The sequence below is a fragment of the Rhinatrema bivittatum genome, chromosome 2 (assembly GCF_901001135.1).
Source record: "Rhinatrema bivittatum chromosome 2, aRhiBiv1.1, whole genome shotgun sequence".
Classification (NCBI taxonomy): domain Eukaryota; kingdom Metazoa; phylum Chordata; class Amphibia; order Gymnophiona; family Rhinatrematidae; genus Rhinatrema; species Rhinatrema bivittatum.
The window spans coordinates 672,343,442-672,366,101 of NC_042616.1; positions in this window are offsets into that span (position 1 = coordinate 672,343,442).

A 22,660-nucleotide genomic window follows, 5' to 3' on the forward strand; every position below is an offset into this window, starting at 1 on the left:
TCTCCCCTACCCAAACTTTAACTCTCTCACCTTCCTGGTATTTGTAATCAAAAGGTTCCTCAGCACGAATCGCAGTAACAGCCTACCGCACCCCTGGCCAAGTACTTCTGCCAACGCTAGGGAAAAATTGCAGAATACTTTACCTCAGCCACATAAGCAGAACACAGACAGGCCCTCCCCAAACACAGAATAAAGAGACCATAAAGTATGAACAAAAACATGCAGACAAAAACTGAACTGGAAACTGCAACAGACTTTGTATGAAATAATGCAAAAACAGAAACATCACCAAGCCTTATAAACCATCAAATAATAAAATCAAGAAATATTAAACATCAATCAGTATAGTAAAACCATACTAATAAAAAGAATACTTACTTCAAAACAACTGAGTAGAAAAACATCTAGTAATTAAAAACTCATAAACATTTTTACAAATTTCTCAAACACCAATAAAATATTTCAAAACAGAAAACACATCAAATAACACCCTTTAATTAAAACTAATAAGGTTTTTAAAAATCACCCACTCTCCATATTTAGGGACTTTTGATTCCAGTTACTCTAAGATTGTCGTGGATTAGTCAGAAGTGGGGAGTATGCACATTCTCTCTTTCTCATATACACAGTCTTTAATACACATGTTCATTCTTATCCACATGCTCCCTCACACTTGCTCTTATGCTCACATGCATGTGTAACATACCTCTAGGAACTAGGGCAGAGAAATGTTGAATCATCATTGTGACATGAAAAGACTGACAATAGAGTGCTGTCTCTTTAAGAGCTGGGGGGGGGGGGGAAAGGAGATTCAAAATTGGATTGTCTGAGCATGTGCAAACAGATCACTGCTCAGCTTGAACAGAGTTCCTGCCCTGCTCTGAATTAATAAATATTATCTGTACTGATTAAGGTTCTCTTTTCTGGAACCCTGCTGTGGACGACTTGGGAGTAATTGAACTGTGCCCTGTCAGGATTTGAAGCTCTTCTTTCGGATAGAGGCTGCTGTATTGTGGATTTGGCAGTTGAAGCAAAGAGCAGTACTGACGCCCTCTTCAGCTCTAAATTCAAATGGACACACAGTAGGATACAATCTGGGACTTTGCTTGTTCAGAGACTGCTTAAGGTCGGGTGCTATATCACATGCTGATTCTGGTTGAAATACTTAACATGAGTTTATGACAAAGTTGAGTTTTCTCTTGTACTATATACATGTGTTTATATGACAAATGCAGATGCTTAGGAAGTGAACAGATTTATTTCAGTCATTCATTCCAGTAATGATAAAACTGTTACTCACTAAAGAGCGTGTGGATTCATTTCTGATACTGGGTTGGGAATCAAAGTGCAGGTTTCAGACACAAGGAGTCATAAAGAAAATTGAACTTCAAGGGTTACAACAAATTCTGGCGCATCAAAGTGGGGCAGTGTTTTTTATTTCTTCTCTCTGTCTGACCTGCTACTGAACGACCCAGCATCATTAGTGAAGTGAGCACAGTATTCTCTTTGTTTCTTTCTCATACAAAATGGAGTATTGCAAGTACTATGATTGTATTCCTGATAGATCTGTTATTCTGAGTTCTGTAAATCCTGAAATATCTTTAGCAAGTGTAGAAGATGCATTAAGCCCAGCGGGTGTAGTTACAAAATTGAAACGTTTAAGAGCTGAGTCATCTGATCAAGTTTTGTGTGAGTTTGAAGAACCGCTTTCTATAATTATTTTAGAAAGAATGAGCTTAAAAGGGGAACTGGACAGTCAGTGGATAATTTTACCTGTCTTAGATGAGACAGTATCAGAACAGAATGTTGAGTCGATGTCCCCTGAAGCATGCACTGACCCACTAGTGAGTGACATACTTTTAGATATGACAGATCGACTTCAAGAAGAATTAGCATATATAGCTGACAGTCATAAAATCAATATTCAAGATCTGAGGAAAAGAACATCTGCTCTCATGATTGAGAGTTTGGGGTCACAAGAAAAAGAAACACGAGATATGGATCAATCACCCCAGAGTATATTGCAGACTCCAGTTAAAAGCCAAAAAAAAGTCCCAAGTGGCGGGATGCTATGCTGACCCAACATTCTGTGGCAGTCAATTCTTCTCAATATTCCATTCCACCAATTTCTATTCCTGCGGATGTTTCAAAGGTTATAGTGGAGCATGTGATCAAAACTCCTAAGGAAAAGGTTGCAGAGTTGAATCATACGTACTACAAAATTAAAGTTTTCTCTGGAAATGTCCCTAAACCTAGTAATGAAGGAGACTATGAAACTTGGCATATTCAAATTAAGCAATTACTGCAGGATCCAGATCTCACCGCAGGTGCAAAAAAAAAGGAAATTAATTGAAAGTCTCCTTCCTCCAGCTTTAAATATTGTCTCTTACATAGATAAAAGCGCCACAGCAGAGCAGTGTTTAGAGGAACTGGAGAAGGCATATGGCAGTGTAACTAATGGAGAGGAATTATTTTTTCAATTTATTGAAACTTTCCAGAATGGCAAAGAAAAATCTTCAGACTATTTGAGAAGGCTTCAGGTCCTGTTACAGAAAGTTGTGGAGCGGGGAATTTTCTTTGGGCTCGCCCCAGACAGGCAGTTACTACAACAGTTTGTACGTGGGTGCTGGGAGGAGACCCTGATTACCCGACTGCAATTGAGGGACTTATTAGAGAGCCAGTCGAAGAAACTGCCACAGTACTCGGAGCTGCTATTTAAAATTAGAACGATTGAGGAAGAAAGAAACATGAAAGAATCTAAGAGGATACGTCAATTGGGAGTTACCCAGATTAAACCTGTAAGCAGGACTTACCTAGCAAATGACATAAGCATTGCTCAACATATGACACCAGAGGCAAGTGAGTTAAGGTGGGATCTGAGTTGGGAACATTTTCAGGAGAAGATAATGTTTTGCTCGCCCCATTGATCACTCATTGTAGAGCTGCCAATTCAGAAATAGTAAATAGCCCTGCTGCAAACAGCATGATGCGAAGAAACTCTTGGGTAGAGAAGATGCCTCAAAAAGGGAGGCATCATCCCAAGATACTTTCATTTTGCTATAACTGTGGAGAGAATGGACACATGATGGGAGAATGCATCAATCCTGTAAATGCTGCTCTAGTCCAACAGAAATTGCGGGAAAAATTTGAAAAAAAAAAATACCCAGCATTAGGCAGGTTTCAAATACTCCTTTAAACTAAAAAGGTGCTTTTGCGAGGGGCAGACAAAGGCACCAAATGCAATTCAGATAAGTCCCAAAAGAAAAATATCCAGTGATCATATCCCACCATGTCCTCTACCAGATAATGTTTTGAAACGCCTCGTGGGAAAGGTTTGTTCTGCAACCGCTTATTTGGATGGTGTGCAGTGCCCTTGCTTAGTGGACACTGGCTCTCAAGTGACGTGCATAACACAAACCTTCTATGAAGACTATTTATCACATCGGAAGCTATACCCGCTAGAAGACTTACTTTGTGTTACGGGTGCAGGAGGTCAACCTGTTCCTTATCTGGGGTATATTGAAGTTGAAGTACAGTTTCCCAAGGAGGCCTGTGGAAGTGGGAACAAATATTTTGTCCTTGCTCTAGTCTGTCCCGATCAAAAGAACAAACCCCTGCCTTTAATAGTGGGAACGAATATTCTCAGACATCTAATACATGACTGTAAAGAACTGGCTGGCCCAAATTACCTTAAGGAGTTAGCCATGGACAAAAAATTGGGTAACTACATATCAGACCTATGTTTCTCATCAAAGTTCCAATCAAAGAGTTACTAGGCCAATGATGGCTAGATTGACCAGCACCAGACCAATAGTGTTCGAAAGGGATGAAGCGAAGGAAGTGGAATGCATTCTGAGAATGCCCAGACATGGTCAGAATTTGTCCATATTGCTTGAGGCTTCAGAAAATTATCCTCTACCCGGAGGCTTACTAGTACAACCTCAACTCATCCGAACTGGCAGTAAGTCGCACACAAAGGCTAGGGTGCTAATGAAGAATATATCGGATTGTAGCATCAGTTTGCCTCCTAGAAGGACAGTGGGTGTAGATGAGCCAGTCGATATAGTGAGGACCATGAACGTTACAGGCTCGACCTATAAGGATGGTGCTAAACTAGAATCTATTGGAGAGGGTAACATGGAGTCTGAGAAGGTGTCGCTAGACTTCGGAGATTCTCCAATATCTGAAGAGTTTAAACAGCATATAGAAAAGAGAATTAATCAAGAGGCAAAAGGAGCATTTTCCTGTCATGACCTTGATATTGGATGTATTCCAGGAATAATGCATAAAATCACCCTGTTGGATCCAACTCCATTTAAAGAGCGCACACGTCATGTATCCCCAGCTGACTTTGAGGATCTCAGGCAGCACCTGAAGGAGCTATTAGCCACAGGAGTGATTGAGTAGTCTGATAGCCCTTATGCTTCACCTGTGGTATTGGTTAGAAAGAAGAATGGTACCTTGAGGATGGTTGTTGATTATCGTAAATTGAACAACATAACCAGAAAAGACTCCTATCCATTGCCTCGAATTGAGGAGACATTCACTCTCCTATCAGGTAGCAAGTGGTTCTCAGTACTAGATCTCAAGAGTGGGTACTATCAGATTGAGGTAGAAGAAATGGATAGGCCTAAAACTGCATTCACCACGCCCTTTGGAAACTGGCAATTTAAGAGAATGGCTCAAGGACTGACAAATGCTCCAGCAAGTTTTCAAAGAATGATAGAGAAAGTAATGACTGATATTAATCTACATGAAGTTGTGGCCTTCTTGGATGATCTTATAATATTCTCGGACACACTGGAAGAGCATGAGGACCGATTGATGAGGGTGTTACAACGACTGTTGAAATGCGGATTGAAGCTCTCTCCATCTAAATGTAAATTCTTTCAGAAGTCAGTGAAATATTTGGGTCATCATATCTCAGAGAAGAGGGTGCTCCCCGATGAAGAGAAAATTTCAGCCATTACTAAGTGGCCACAACCTAAAAACATTAGAGAGCTGCGATCTTTTCTAGGATTTGCGGGCTATTACCGAAGATTCGTGAATCAATACTCACGCTTGGTGAAGCCGCTCAGTAATCTGTTAGTGGGACTAACAAACAGTCGAAAGGATAGGAAAGAAGCCCGGATTCAAAGTCAGCAGCTATTGGGTACGCGGTGGACCTCAGAATGTCAGAAAGCATTCGAAATTATAAAGGAAAAACTCACGGTTGCCCCTGTGTTGGCTTTCGCAAATTGGAAGCTACCTTATGTATTACACACTGATGCCAGCACTACAGGGCTAGGCGCTGCACTTTACCAAATTCAAGAAGGAAAACTGCGAGTGATTTCATATGCCAGTCGTGGGCTCACTAAAAGTGAACGGAATTACCCTATCCACAAATTGGAATTTTTAGCCCTTAAATGGGCAGTTTGTGAAAAATTTCATGATTATCTATATGGTGCAGAGTTTAAAGTAGTGACAGATAATAACCCTCTGACGTACGTCCTGACGACTGCTAAACTGGATGCCACAGGTCATCGATGGCTAGCATCCCTCTCCCTGTACAACTTTGACATCGGATACAAATCTGGTAAAGCCAATATAGATGCTGACAGGTTGTCTAGGAGACCACATGATCCTGAAGAAGATGATGAAGAATTTTTGAAATATGAGGAGAGGGTTGCCAAGATGCTATCTCGTGTGAAGACAGATCAAGAAGGAATGGACACTCTATCTAAGGTAATATGTAAGGCGGCATTCCAGAAGCATGATGTCTCTATTTTGACACATATTTCAGAAGATTCGGGAGACTACGACACTCCCATTACACCTCATTCTACTTCCAAGTTTGAGTGCAGCCCTGGTGCCTTGGTGGAAATCTTACCTGCAGGAGGAGATGCTGTTCCAGATGATTTTGATGACCCGGACCTGTGGCCTGGACAACCCACCCTACCTGGGTTTACCTTGGGTGACTGGAGAGTGTTCCAGAGGGAAGACCCATGTTTATCCCAAGTCATAATGATGCTGGAGAGAGGTGAGAAATTTGAAGATCGAGACAGGAATCGGGAGCATCCAGAATTGCGATTATTCTTCAGAGAATGGCAAAAACTATGTCTTCAAGAGGGAGTACTTTTCAGAAAAGTGATGAGGAGTGGAGGACCACACCAACAACTTGTGATTCCAAGAAAATATCGTCAGAGAGCTCTGGAGGGGGTACATGATGAAACTGGCCATCTGGGTTGTGAACGGACCTTGGACTTAGCACGTGCACGTTTTTATTGGCCGAGAATGGCACATGGGGTAGAGCAATGGGTGAAGACATGCGAAAGATGTGTGCGGAGAAAAGCTAGAGCAGAAAAAGCAGCCCCCTTGGTAAATATAAAAGCTTACGCCCCCATGGAGCTAGTTTGCATTGACTTCCTTACCTTAGAGCCTGATGACAAGGATACACGAAATGTTTTGGTAGTCACGGATCACTTTACTAAGTATGCTCAGGCATATCCCACTAGAGATCAGACTGCAAGAACTGTTGCTGTTACCCAGTGGGAGAATTTCATCTGCCACTATGGATTTCCAAAACGAATCCATAGTGACCAAGGAGCCAATTTTGAATCTGAACTCATTTCAGAGCTATGTAGAATAGCAGGCACTAAATCCAGAACCACTCCATATCACCCTCGAGGAAATCCAGTAGAACGCTTCAATAGAACCTTAATAGAAATGTTGGGTACATTAGAGGATAAGCGTAAGGAACATTGGAGAAAATATGTTCGGCCACTAGTACATGCCTATAATTGTACTCGGAATGACAGTACTGGAATTTCTCCGTTTTTTCTCATGTTTGGAAGAGAACCTCGACTTCCAATAGACTTATGCTTCGGCATCAGTCCAGTGGGTCATAACGCTAAAACTCATCACCGATATGTACGAGAGTTACGTCAGAGGTTGAAGTATGCATACGAGCTGGCTACTCAGGAAGCTGAGAAACATCAACTAGCCAACAAATGCAGATGGGATGCGAAAGTAATGCCATCCTCAGTGGAAGAGGGTGATAGAGTATTGGTCAAGAATGTGAAGTTGAGGGGCAAGCACAAATTGGCTGATCGGTGGGAGTCTTCAGTGTATATTGTGGTAAAACAAATTGAAGGTATACCAGTCTATGTGGTGAAGCCAGAAACAGGGGATGGACCCGAAAGGATGTTACACAGGGATCTATTGCGCCCCTGTGGATTTATTTCTGGAAGAGAAGAGGCTGATATTCACTGTGAACCATTCAATAGTACCAAGCAATTGAGGAAAAAGCAGAAGGAGGACGCTGAGGATAGTATGGATGGCTCTATTATGGAGAGCGGAAGTTCAGATCCAGCTGAACTGGAAGAGAGTCCAATTACTGGTGAAATTCAGTCAAATGGAACATTAAATCCTAATGCGGAGGAGTTTCATCCAGAGTCATGGGAAGAGGATCCTGTGGAAGTTAGTATACCAGTAAATCATAACAATTCATGCGATTTGAACAGCTCAGTCAATGAAGAACAGCATGCATCCTCCTTGGGGAAGAAGAAAACTCTTGATGAATCAATGACCAAAATAGGACTTCTACCGTTACCTCAAAGATCGCAGAGACCAAGGAGACTGCCTAGTAGATTCGATGACTTTGAAGTGCAATTGCCCAAGGGGTTGCACAGCCACAACATATTGAGACAGTCATATTCAAGGAATCCATTAGAGGCGTGTATATCCATGCAGCAACTAAGTAGTATGATGCAAGAGATATTGAGCAACAAACAGAGTTAATATATAAGCTGTGGACATAAATACCTGCCGGGGACGTCAGGTTTTAGGAGGGGACCATGTAACATACCTCTAGGAACTAGGGCAGAGAAATGTTGAATCATCATTGTGACATGAAAAGACTGACAATAGAGTGCTGTCTCTTTAAGAGCTGGGGGGGGGGGGGGGAAAGGAGATTCAAAATTGGATTGTCTGAGCATGTGCAAACAGATCACTGCTCAGCTTGAACAGAGTTCCTGCCCTGCTCTGAATTAATAAATATTATCTGTACTGATTAAGGTTCTCTTTTCTGGAACCCTGCTGTGGACGACTTGGGAGTAATTGAACTGTGCCCTGTCAGGATTTGAAGCTCTTCTTTCGGATAGAGGCTGCTGTATTGTGGATTTGGCAGTTGAAGCAAAGAGCAGTACTGACGCCCTCTTCAGCTCTAAATTCAAATGGACACACAGTAGGATACAATCTGGGACTTTGCTTGTTCAGAGACTGCTTAAGGTCGGGTGCTATATCACATGCTGATTCTGGTTGAAATACTTAACATGAGTTTATGACAAAGTTGAGTTTTCTCTTGTACTATATACATGTGTTTATATGACAAATGCAGATGCTTAGGAAGTGAACAGATTTATTTCAGTCATTCATTCCAGTAATGATAAAACTGTTACTCACTAAAGAGCGTGTGGATTCATTTCTGATACTGGGTTGGGAATCAAAGTGCAGGTTTCAGACACAAGGAGTCATAAAGAAAATTGAACTTCAAGGGTTACACATGCTCACGTACTACCTCTCTCACACACATGCTGACACACTCATACAGTCACACATACACTGTGGAATAGCTCAAGCAATCTGTAACTTCCCAGAGGACAGATACATGTTGGAGACTCTGGCTCTTCTTACATAAAACTTTATTTTCCACATGCAAACTCTTCAATAGGGATGTGCAGACCAAAAGTTTAAGTTCATAAGTCCATAAGTCGAATGGGGGTCCCATTTGCGGTCAATATGGACTTATGGAGAATTCCATAAGTTGAGTCTATGTCCATATGTGCAAATAAAAATTTAAACCCCTCACCCGCCTTAATCCCCCCCCCCCCCCCCAAAGACTTACCAAAACTCACTGGTGGTCCAGCGGGGTCAGGACGCCATTCCTGAACTCCTTTGCAAGGAGCACGTGACGTCGGCGTCACGTCAGAGTGACGCGGCGTCACGTGATTCCCCTCGGGTTCGCTCCCGGAACCCTCGTTGGGCTCAAAAGGAACTTTTGGCCAGCTTGGGGGGGGGCCTCCTGACCCCCCCAAGCTGGCCAAAAGTGCCTTTTGGGCCCAAGAGGGTTCCGGGAGTGAACCCGAGGGGAATCACGTGATGTCGGCGCCACGTCAGAGTGACGCGGCGTCACGTGATTCCCCTCGGGTTCACTCCTGGAACCCTCGTTGGGCTCAAAAGGAACTTTTGGCCAGCTTGGGGGGGCCTCCTGACCCCCCCAAGCTGGCCAAAAGTGCCTTTTGGGCCCAACGAGGGTTCCGGGAGTGAACCCGAGGGGAATCACGTGATGTCGGCGCCACGTCAGAGTGACGCGGCGTCACATGATTCCCCTCGGGTTCGCTCCCGGAACCCTCGTTGGGCTCAAAAGAAACTTTTGGCCAGCTTGGGGGGGCCTCCTGACCCCCCCAAGCTGGTCAAAAGTGCCTTTTGAGCCCAACGAGGGTTCCGGGAGCGAACCCGAGGGGAAGCACGTGATGTCGGCGCCACGTCAGAGTGACGCGGCGTCACGTGATTCCCCACGCGTCGCTCCCGGACCCTCACGGAACTTTTGGCCAGCTTTGGTAAGTCTTGGGGGGGGGGGATTAAGGAGGGTGAGGGGTTTAAATTTGTATTTAGATCAACAATCGCGATTTCCAACGTATCCAACATAGCTATGTTGAATAAGTTGGAAATCCGATCGTTTACCCCTCATCTTTTTTTTAAGTCAAAAAAAAAAAATAAGTTGCGTTTTCCATTTAAGTTCAAAACGAATGCACACCCCTACTCTTCAATATGCATGGCATATCTCCAGGCACACTTATATTCAACATTTACTTTCAGTATTCACATTCTTGCAGGAGTTGCCTTCTCTTGAAGTCCACAGGCCCCTCTGTTCTCAGCTATACCCAAACTCTTATCCTTTTTCTCTGTGGACCCATTCACAGATCTATCTGTGTTTCTAGCTTTTAAGGTGGACCAAGTTAAATGCCTGATCCAACGCTGGTTAAGGAGGATTTTCTGGGACATTCCTTCACATACCCTCTCCCACAGCTTGCATCTGTTGGGTTGAGCATCCTTACTCCCCCCTGGATATCTTAAAGGGAAGTATTTTCTCTTCCAAGTATGCCACCCTGCCAGTTAAACCCGGGCTAAGAGTTTGAGTATCACCATTCCCCATTCTCACTAGGGTTATCCTTGAACCGGCCCCAATTGCTAAAATCCCTGTGCCTTTTTCCCAGTGCCCTCCCATAACTTTACATACATCAGATCACTTAATCGGAGTCTATGCAGCATGATGTGCAATAAAAAAATAAACAACATATTGTAACAGAGGTAGATATGTATTTATTTATGTGAAAGTTTTTCTATACTGACATTCGTTAGATACATCACATCGGTTTACACTAAAAACACAACAGTAGCAAAAGTTTGCTTCTACAGAAAACACAGGAATTAAGAACACGGGGATTAAAAACAGTAGGTAGTGGCTACAGGGGGGAAAGGACAACTATATACATGAACATAGGTATCTGCAAAATATTAGGAGCTTGCGGGTTATGGGCTGGCTATATATGGAGAGGGAGTAGGGGTGCACTATATATAAAAAACGCAGAGATAATTGCATCTAGTAGTGGGGGAGGAGTTTAAAGAAGGGGTTAAGTGTATGCTTGCAAGAAAAGCCAGGTTTTCAATTTTTGTTTGAATTTTTGTGGGCTTGTTTCATGTCGAAGATCGGGGGGTAGGGTATTCCATAGAGTGGGGCCTGCGATGGAGAGAGATCACTCTTTAGTAGAGTTATAGTGGGTAAGTTTGGGTGAGGGTGTGGTTAAGGTTACTTGATTTTATTCTTTGATGGTTAAGATAGGGAAACTTGCAAGGATTTGTCCCAGAAAAGGACTATTGTTTCTTCTCCAATTCCATAGAAAGTTCCTTCTCCCATTATTTTTTGGTTACTAGTCAATGCTGACTGCTCTCTAATCATCAAGTTATAAAATTTTGCCTCCTGCTTCACAGAAGATAGTACAACATCGCAAAGATGATATACTTTAGAATTCTCTTTCATTTCCTCCATATGCACCCCCTGGCCATAATGCAATGATGCAATTGTAGCCATTTATAATATTGAAATGAAAGCAGTAGAAATTCTTGATACAAGAACTCAAAAGTAACCAACTTTCCTGCCCTAACAAGTTGCCCAGTAGTCCAAATACACCTATCTTGCCAGAAATGCCAATTAAGAACAAGTTTATTGATCTTAAATAAAGACTGAAACCAGATCAAAGGATTCTTTCTCCCAAACTGTTTCTAAAAACACGAAAAGTAGAAATAGAAGCATGCATTGCTGAAAAGGCATATAAGAAGTTTGGCAATATCATCTCTGGCAGAAGACCTAAAGGAATCTGGCCAACCGTTGCTGTCTTCAAAGAATCTTTTTAAATATCAATTTTTATGTGTGGTAAATTTAAATCGAGTATATACTTGAACAACACTGATTATATTACTTAAAGATACCCTTCCAAGGAGTGCAGTACTGTGTCATGAAAATTCAAAGATTGTAATTATCTAAGGGGTCACTAAAAAAACTTTCTTCCATAATAGAAAGTATGGGACAATATAAAATATACCACCCAAAAATTCTATAAATATAGGAATACATTGAGATGACATAAATGTAAAACATGACAGTCTATATATTATTTGTGTAAATGCAAATGTATGCATTACTATGATAGCTACTCAAAATATCATGGTCTTGGTATATTTATAAAGAGAATTGTCTAAAAGAATCTCTTCATACAGGTAGAAACAACATTTTAATAATGATTTTATCAAGTGTGTTTATAAATTTATGTTTCAATTTTTTGTACCCTTTTAATATCATTTTACATTAACATAATTTTTATCATTTGTTTTTATATTCGTGTATTTGTGTATTTATTTAATAATGTATTTATTGTTGTAGCCCCTGAGGCAGCCCCTGGCGGGGCGAAACTCGGCCAGAGTCGGGCATTTGCTTGAATTTGAGTCTCCACTCAATAAAAAGGTTACTTTTGGACTATTTGATGTCTAATCCATATTGTTGCCCTGACGGTGTTCTTAGACAACCTACCCTCTTGTTTCATCAGAACATGTTGGGAATGCCACAATCTTTGACAGGTGCTTTCCTATAAGCTGTAAGTGAAGGCCTGCTAGGTGAGCACTCTGATGTCAGCACTGCCTCTGAAACAGATGAGGCAGTGCTGTCATCTCTGTCTTTGCAGGCCCATGTGACATCATGCAACCGATGTACTAGTGCATATCGTCAGATGCACATGGATTGTCAGCTAGGGAATGTGGCTGCAAAATGTTGACTCTGTGATTGATTCTTTTAAGAAGGCACAAATAATAATAAAGATGGACTTCCTTAGTGTGTATTTTTTTTTTTTTTATAATGTTTCTAAGAATTTTCTTTTGATGCACTGACTGGTTTCCTCCTCATGTTGAAGACTGATAAGACATGGGAGAATAGATTCATTTTGCATTGTTAAATATGTATTTATTTTTTATGCCTCTGTGTTGTTCTTTACAAATATTATGCTTGTATGTTAAATTGAAATGATAAATAAAAAACTGAAAAAAGTCAATTCTCTCTCAGTTCTCATTCTCAATTCACACTCTAATAAAGCTGAAAATTGATTCCACTTCTTCAGCTGATAATTCAGTTAACTGACTTCCTCTCTTATCCCTTACCGTTGTATTTGGATCTTAGAAGGGCAAATTCTATAAACTCATTTATCCAGTTTCATTCGCTCTGCAATATGCATAAACAAGTCTCACTTTCTGTGTTTTTGACTATATTTGGGTACGTTAGCAATTTCTGAGATAAAAAAGCTTCTTCTCAGTGCCAATTGAAGTTTTGCAATGCTCTATAACTGTCACTGAATGCTTCTTTTCAATAATATCCTTGCTCTTGATGACATCGCACTGAGAAATAGTACGAAAGAATGTATTGAATTAGCTTTAAAAAAAATATTAAACCCCTCCATTTTCCTGATTAGTGAAGAGGGTTATGAATGATTATTTTTGTTATGATTTAAGGGAAACTGTTTTCCATGACCTTGGATGAGCCAGATCAATGTACATTTCATAGTGCCATTACTCCAGCTGCATCATATGCTTCTACTGTCTGAGGCATGATAGTTGCTAAGGCAATGGCATTGCTTGGGATTTTCAGCCAGCATGGAATGCTGCCAAGCTATGTTTCATTATATCAAAAACCTGGACTTAACTAGTCAAAACAGTTTTGACTGGAGTTCATCTGTGCAATAAACATATTTTAAAATTATTTTTCCCCAGGTATTATTAAATAAGTATTTAATCTGTTAGACAAAATCCTTGACAATTTTTTTTATGTTTATTTAACCCTTTATTTATCCCTCAAAAGTGGTGAAAAAAAAAGTAGTGCTTAATTTATTCACTTTCCAATTTTAAAGCAAATAAAAGCCTATTTAAAATAAAATAAAAAGCCTTCTTCTGGGTCTACTGGCAAATAAAGGCCGGCAAATAAAAGCAAATAAATTTAAAGCACCCTGGAGTCCACTGGTTACCAGTCAAATGCCCTGGCTTTACCCAGGGCAAGTCTTGCCTCACAAATCTGCTTCACTTTTTTGAAGGAGTTAATAAACATGTGGATAAAGGTGAACCGGTAGATATAGTATACTTGGATTTTCAGAAGGCGTTTGACAAAGTTCCTCATGAGAGGCTTCTAGGAAAAGTAAAAAGTCATGGGATAGGTGGAGATGTCCTTTCGTGGATTGCAAACTGGCTAAAAGACAGGAAACAGAGAGTAGGATTAAATGGGCAATTTTCTCAGTGGAAGGGAGTGGACAGTGGAGAATAGCCACTGCCATTAGCAATGGTAACATGGAATAGACTTAGTTTTTGGGTACTTGCCAGGTTCTTATGGCCTGGATTGGCCACTGTTGGAAACAGGATGCTGGGCTTGATGGACCCTTGGTCTGACCTAGTGTGGCATTTTCTTATGTTCTTACAAGCTGTTAAGCCCGTTAAAATGGGCTACATGTCTCTCACCTCTCCCTCATTCTCCCTCTCCCCTCACTCTTCCCCACCCCCTACCTACCTCCCTCCCACACACTCACCCACTCCTCCCTCCCTCTCACTCAGTCCCTCCCTCTCACTCCCTCCCTCTCTCTCCCTCAGTCCCTCCCTCCCTCTCTCTCCCCTCAGTCCCTCCCTCCGTCCCTCCCCCTCTCAGTCCCTCCCTCCCTCTCCCTCCCTCAGTCCCTCCCTCCCAGTCCCTTCCCCTCACTGAATCCCTCCCTCCCTCAGTCCCTCCCTCTCACTAAGTCACTCCCTCCCTCCGTCCCTCCCACTCCCTCCCTCCCTCGCTACTGGCCGCTGCCGCCGCCCGCTGCCACCGCCGCCGCCACTACCGCCGCCCGCTGCCACCGCCGCCGCCCGCTACCGCCACCGCCGCCCGCTGCCACCGCCGCCGCTACCGCCGCCCCGCTGCCGCCGCCGCCGCCCGCTGCCGCCGCCGCCGCTACCACCCGCTGCCACCGCCACTACCGCTGCCACCCGCCGCCATGGTTTTTTTCCCCTTACCCTGCCTAAGACCGACGTGCTCGCCCGCACATGCGCAGTAGAGCTGGTCTCTACTGCGAATTTGCGGCACGTCGGTCAAGCTTCGTTTATTAGTATAGATGTTCTTATTCTCTTCAAAGCCCTCATGATGATCCATAAAGCCCTTCACTATATCACCCCCCTCAATCTAACTTTCCAACTACGGCCACACATCTCAAACAGACCGATCAGAAGAGCATACAAAGACACTCTTTACACCTCTCCTGCTAAAACTTCATTAAGGAAGCGTGCCCTGTCCACAGCTGGTCCCCCCCCCCCCCCCCTTTGGAACTCCCTCCCTCCGGACCTCCGCCAAGAACCCTGCCCTCTGGTTTTTAAAAAGAAGCTGAAAACATGGCTATTCAGCCAGGCCTTCGTGGAGAGATAACCCTCCCACTGTTATCGCCTGCTAGCTGATTCAGATCTACCAGCTATCCTCAGCTACTCCAGTATTTCCCTTTAGCATGGCATTCCCCTAAGTTCATTTTGAGGTTTCATCCTATATAGCCCTAGGTTTATTTTATACCTTAGTATTATTTTGAGGTCTCATCCTTTATAGCCCAATGCTTATACTATACCTCAGTATACTTCTATTGTACCAAATGTTCTTTGTTGCCTTTTTTGTGTTTTTGTTCATTATAGCTCATGTTCTTTGTACCCGCCTCACGGTGATTGTTCAGTTTATATGTAAACCGGTGCGATATGTATCATATACAGGAACATCAGTATATAAAAACTAAAAATAAATAAATAAATACATTTAAAGCACCATTCTACAGTAAAAATGGATGCATCATCCTCTTTTCTTAGTATGTCCCATAATGCTTCTTCTGTACCCCATATTCCTTGTAGTTCAGTTGCTTGGATATTATTTTTGACATACAGAGCTACTCCTTCCCCTTTTCTGTCCTCACTGATTTTATATACTTTGTTGCCAGATTTGAATTAGGTGTTTTTAAAATGTATTCATGCCTATTTTGTTTTCCTATTTAATTTTTATTCTGGCCACAGTTCAGCTGCAGGAGAGAATGTGACATCATGAGGCAGAAGGATCCCAGCCCACATGTTCTCAAACATCTGGGGGCTTGCATAGGACCCAGAGATGCTGAAACTGGCTTCTTCCATGCAGCAGAAGTGTTCCCAAAGCTGCCACTGCAAAAAAAAAGTAATTGTAGTTGCCCTGACTCAGTTGTAAGAAGATTGCTGCTGGTCCTGCCTTTTTTAGAGCACCGTGAGAGGAAGCAAAAATACTGCTGTGACTGCCTTGGCATTGATCCTTCCTCAAATGCAGCACAACACTGTCTATTTTTGACTCCCAGCAGCACTATGCTGCTTCAAACCCAACCATGGGATCTGTCAGCCCCACTGAGGAATCCTGACTCTCTCTGGTCTCATGACTTCAAACCCCTCACCAAGAGAAAAAAAGGTTAAAACGACAACTGTGCAACACTTATTCAGCCCTGCCACGTAATTTATCTTCTAAAATCCCTTTTTTTCCTTATTTTAATTTTAATTCCATTTTTCCTCGGGTTACATAAAAACAATTATATTTTCTGTTTCACACTAGGGTCTTGAAGAGCAAGGTAAGATAAATTAATGCTTAGTGGAAGTTCCTCATTGGTGTAGGATAAATAAACTTAGACTCATTCTGAAAAAACCTGAGATTCTATAGACTGGAGACTAAGTCCCCCCCCCTCCCCCACCCCAAATAATATCAAAAAGAGAGGCAGACAATCCAGGGGTGGATATTAGAAAAAATCAATCCTTCTTAATTTAGACCCATAAATTAGGTTCCTAAATTTGGGGCCTATTTTCTGCCAAAGTTAGGAGTATAAGGGTTCAATATTTAAAGGGTTTAGCTCCTAACTTTTGTAATTAGATTGCTAAACTGGCCCTTTTGAAAATCTACTAATGCTGAGTTCCTAAATTTAAAAGGGTAATATTCAGTAAGGTGGCCAGTGGATAAGATATCAAACTAAAGCTAGACTATTCTTTTTGAACAGGCTTATTGTTAGAATGTTGGTCAGTTTAGTTGCCCCTTCTTTTATAATTTTATTTCTTCCTTTACAGTTAAATACTCCGTTATGTTACTATTTTCATTGGGTATGGTCACCTAGAGCTGTTGCATTGGCAGCAAATAAATAAATTAACCATAACCATAACTATCAGCCCTGCTAACCTACCCCTTCCTTTCCCTAGAAAAATATCCTCACACCAACTAGCGATTCCTCTCCCAACTCAGTAAGTGATCTCACTCCCGTTTGCAGCCTAAGGATCACAGGATGCTATGATTTGGGGTGGTTCCAGAATTCATCTAGGCAGCAGTGCTGGAAGCATAGCCAATATGTGGTCCAATGAAACAAACCGGAAGGTGGTCCCACGTAGCCAAGGCAAAAAAACAGAGGGGACTACCTTACACCGTGGAAAGACTTTTATTAGAATTGCCCGACTCAAAATACAAGCTGAGTTTCGCCAAAAGGCTGCATCAGGGGCTAAAACAATCAAGAACAATAGATATTACCACAAACAAGCTCTATATTAAAAATTATAAACAATCTGCTAGAAAATGGATGATTGCTCATCTCTATGTAACTCTGCCATAATAGTCTAAACTCATAATATTCATATATAACATACATATTTAAATCATTAATGTGCAACGTGACCCATTCACTCTATTTTAAACCTACTACTATTTAAAACAAACATCATTTTTATAAAAAAATTGTTTTAAAAAATAATTTTAAAAAATATATGAAAACACTGACTATATTGTCATTTATATGGCATTCTTCAAAAACAAAGTCTCACATTCGGACTATGAAAGAGACATAATACACACATCTAAAAACTGAAAATTATAAGAACAGAAAATAACCTATTAACAATGAGTTAAATATCAGTGCACTGATATTTAACTCATTGTTATAGCAGAGGATTTTTCTTAGTTGCAGTGCTAGTTTTTGCGAGATGTAAAGTAAAAAATTTTTTTGTAGAGCTGCTCGTTGAGTATTAGTTATATATATCACAACAACTTAGGGATTACTAAAATAACAGCTTAAGACTTTATTTATGTGTTATACTAAGTTTTAGCGATAAAAAATGGTTTTAGCGCTAAAATGTGTTTAGTGCAATTTGTCAATACAATTTTGTTTTATTTATCAGGCAGTTTTAATTATATCTGCATTGTTGTCATTTAAATGGAAGAAGTTATGAGTGCACTGATATTGAACTTACTGCAATAGTTTGCTGTTTTTATAATTTTCAGCTTTAGATGTGTGTATTATGAATATTATTTATAGTCTGTACGTGTGATTTGATATGCATATGGTTTCTTAATATTATTTATTGATATATTTGTGTATACGAGACTTTCTCTCTTTTTATGTTTTTTAATGATCATTTTTATTAACAGCTTTACTGCAACAACTAATGGTCAGATTGATATACTGATATATGTAGCTGTGAGTATACGGTTACAGCATAAAGGTAATGATTTCAGTGTTTTCATATATTTTTTAAAATTATTTTTTAAAACAATTTTTTTATAAAAATGATGTTTGTTTTAAATAGTAGTAGGTTTAAAATAGAGTGAATGGGTCACGTTGCACATTAATGATTTAAATATGTATGTTATATATGAATATTATGAGTGTAGACTATTATGGCAGAGTTACATAGAGATGAGCAATCATCCATTTTCTAGCAGATTGTTTATAATTTTTAATATAGAGCTTGTTTGTGGTAATATCTATTGTTCTTGATTGTTTTAGCCCCTGATGCAGCCTTTTGGCGAAACTCAGCTTGTATTTTGAGTCGGGCAATTCTAATAAAAGTCTTTCCACGGTGTAAGATAGCCAATATGTGTGCATTGAAAGCGCATTAATTTATTTAGTTAAAAGCTACAAAGCAGAGATTTGCCTTGCAGATGGCAGGTTGGTTGAAGCAAAGGGAAATGGAAAAATCCAGATAAATTGCTTGGCTAATGAGGGGGAAATTGGAATTGTAGAATTTATGGATGATTATTGTTTTTTTTTAACTGGATTAGAATTAGATTTTGCTAAAAGCAATGAAAACAAATGCAAACTCATTTAAACTGTTGCAGTCTGCAGACAGGTGCAATGCATTTATGGCTTATTTGTTTGGAAACAGAAGGAAAAATGTATGGTACAGATGCTGTGACATGTTTATTCTGACTACCTAAACAAGAGCAGGAGTGAGGAATTTGCAGATGAGTTTGACATTTACAACTGCAAAGATGATAAGAGCATGCCCTGTGGATGCTGTGTAAAAGCAAAAGCAAAACAAAAGCTCATTTCCTGTGCTGCAAGCAAAGGAAAGTGTACAAACTTTGGATCTGGTTTGTGCAGATGTTTGTGGCTCCCTTAAAACAAAGGGTGGCAAGAGTATTTTCTTATTTTTGTGGACTTTTAATTCAAAGTACATTAACACCTATCTGTTGTCAAATAAAAGTGAAGTTTTTGCAAAGTTTAAAAATTACTATACCTATGTTGACAATACATTGTAAAAAATTAAGAAATGTGAAACTGACAATGCAGGGGAATTTTGGAACTAAGAAATTGAGGAATTTCTAAGAGAAAAAGGCAAAAAGCATGAAAAAAACTATAAAATAATATAGCTCTGAACAGAATGGACAGGCAGGAAGAAAGAATCTGAGCTTGTCTAACATGACTAGATGTCTACTGTTGGATGCATAGTTATCTGATGACTTTTGGGGTGAAGAATCAGTGTTAGCACCAATTTACAGACTTGACTACCAACCAAGGGTGCAGATAAAACACGCTGGGGTACATTTTCAAAAACAGCGTGCGCGCATACTTTTGTTCGCGCACCATGCGCGAACAAAAGTACGCTGGATTTTATAAGATACACGCGTAGCCGCGCGTATCTAATAAAATCATGGGTCGGCGCATGCAAGGGGGTGCACATTTGTGCAACCTGTGCGCGCCGAGCCCGGCGCGTGCTGCCTGTTCCCTCCGAGACCGCTCCGAAATTGGAGTGGCCTCGGAGGGAACTTTCCTTCCACCTCCCCTCACCTTCCCCTCCCTTCCCTTACCTAACCCACCCCCCCAGCCCTATCTAAACCCCCCCTACCTTTGTCAGCAGATTTACGCCTACCCGAGGCAGGCGTAAATCTGCACGCGCCAGCGGGCTGCTGGCGCACCCTCACCCAACCCAGGGGCTGGTCCGGAGGCTCGGTCATGCCCCTGGGCCGGAACCACACCCCCGGACCCGCCCCTGGACCCGCTCCCTGACCCTGGACATACCCTGGACACGCCCCCTCCCACCCCTTGTACGAAGCCCCGGGACTTACATGCGGGACTTACATGCGCCGGCTGCCTATGCAAAATAGGCTGCCTATGCAAAATAGGCGCGCCGGTGCGCGAGTGCCCTGCGTGCGTAAATCCGGCCGGATTTACGCGCGCAGGGCTTTTAAAATCCGGCCCATTATGAGCTGTAGAATGTTCGGAAGTCTAATTTATCTCATCTGAGAGTATTTGGTTCCAAAGTTTATGTGTATATTCCTAAAGCGAAAAGAAACAAACTGCAAGAAAGGAGGAACTGTTATGCTCTGAGGCTTACAGGATGTCCCTGCAAGCCATGTCTCTCACCTCTCATGTGTCTGAATACCCTTGCTAATCAGGGTGAAAATCTGTTTGCTTCCTAGGACTGTTTTCCAGTACATTTCTCTCATAAATTCCTTCCCCAGTCATGGTTCTGTAATTTAGGAGTTTGAATCCTCTGATATTTTAGTGATATTTCCTACAAATTTTCCAGCAGCAGTCCAGGGGGCTGTGACATGCAAATCCTCTACCTGAATATCTGACTAATCTATTCAATGGTCAGTTAAGTACCTTCACACTAAGGGGTCTGACAACCTTTTCAATTTAATTCTGTGTTTCCTAGGTTGGCGGCTCATGTTACACAGCTGCATCGTCCTCTCCTTTTTGTTTCCCACAGTTCACTTAAATGGTAGCATGCTCAAACCTCCATCTCTTGTGTGTGGAGGGATATCATAAGACATGAACACTGACTAAATTGTGAAGATGCATGCAAGTTATAGGATACTGTTGGATTTTTAAAACTAAATATGATGCAGAGGGAAATGTGCAAAGGCACAAGGCAATTCTGGTAGTCAAAGTCTACGTCTAAAAATATGGTGTTGACTTCAACAAAATATTTGCACCATTTGCGAAGCACACAACCATAAGTATCTTGCTTAGTGTGGCAGTAAGCAAAAATTTACAAGTGGAACATCTTGACATAAAGACTGCTTTTCTACATGGTGAGCTTAAAGAAGAAATTTATGGGGCAGATTTTCAAAGCCCTACACGCATAAATCCAGGAGGATTTACACACGTAGGGGTGTTACAAGCGCCGGGGCTATTTTCAAAAGGCCCGGCAGCACGCATAAAGCCCTGGGACGCGCGTATCTCCCAGGGCTTTTATGAATGGGTGGGCAGGGGTGGGATGGGGGCAGGACGGGGGCAGGGCAGACAGTCCAGGACGTGGCGAGACAGTCCGGGGGAGTGGCAGGACGATCCAGAGGCAGTCTGAGAGGCATCACCAAGGACTCTGGCACAGCGGTCATTTGCCACTGTGCCGGGGGATTGTGCGCCGGCACTCGACCAGCGTGCGGAAGTTACGCCTGCCTCAGGTAGGCGTAACTTCTACAACAAAGGTACGGGGGTTTTCGGGCTGGGGGGCAGGACAGGTAGGGGAAGGGAAGGGAGGGTGGGGGGAAATGGGGAAAGCCAGCTGGTCTCCCCGAGGGCTCGGCCCGTGCAAGATGCACTAGTGTGCACTCCCTTGCACGCGCCGACCCCTGATTTTATAACATGCGCACCATGTTATAAAATTGAGCGTACATTTGTGCATGCCGGGTAGTGCGCAGAAATGTAGGCCGCACACGAAACTTTTAAAATCTGCCCCTATATGTATTTTTTTCTGAAACAGAGCTAGAAGCTAAAGCTACTTTGGAGGAAGGAGGATAGGATACTAAAGACTATTTTTACAGAGTACCCATGACAGGTGCCTGGAGGCCAAGCCATGACAAAGTTACACCACTTCAGCCCAGGAGACCAGAGAGCCAATCTGCTACAAATAAACAAGGCTGGCTAACTTCAAATCTAATTGGCTGGATAACTTTAATCACAGATATTCACCAGGACGTTTTTCCTTCTAAATATCCAGGATAACCTATCCTGCTAAATTTAGCCAGATAAGTTATCTGTTCTACGTTTTTTGAATATTCGCCTCAGTAAATACAGTATAAAGTTAAAAGCACTTTTCTTTTTACTTCAGCAATGAAAAAACAAAAGAATCGAGCATCATGTGTAGAGACTACTTTGGGTTTCTTTAATTAAGGAAACTAGACTGAAGTGTTAACAGTCCACAGATATATACATAAGACCTGATCAGTATCCTGGTGAAGAAATATATGACTAGCAGCATTGTTGACATGAAAGACAACAAATAGCCACTGGGGAGGAGCTCATCAAAAGAGAGCCATATTTTTCATTATGAAGTTGAGAATATTTACCCTGGCAAGTCAGTATATAAAAGAAACTAAAAAAAAAAATTTGGCTACATTAAAGGATCTGCACTAAAATGTATTCAATGTGGGGTTTCAAATTAGTTAACCTTTCATGTCCATCTGACACACTAACAGGGTATTAAAAATTTTCTATTTTTGCGTGAGCCTAAGATGGTTAAGAGATATTATTTGCTTCATTTTATAATCATAAGACAGCTGAACTGCTTGAATATCTAATCTATTCTAATAAATGGTAAAATCTTAAAAGTGTACTCTTTAGAGGGAGAAGTTTTTGGTGCTGAAGTAGATGAGGGATAGGAGATTCAAATGTGGCATAATAGCGCCAATATTTTATTGTCTCTTGCACTCAGTTTTTGCTTGGAGTATTTAATATTAGGGATGTGCTGTTTTAAAATGATATAAAAATATCAACGTTAATTTAAATGCGAGAAAGCATGGTAA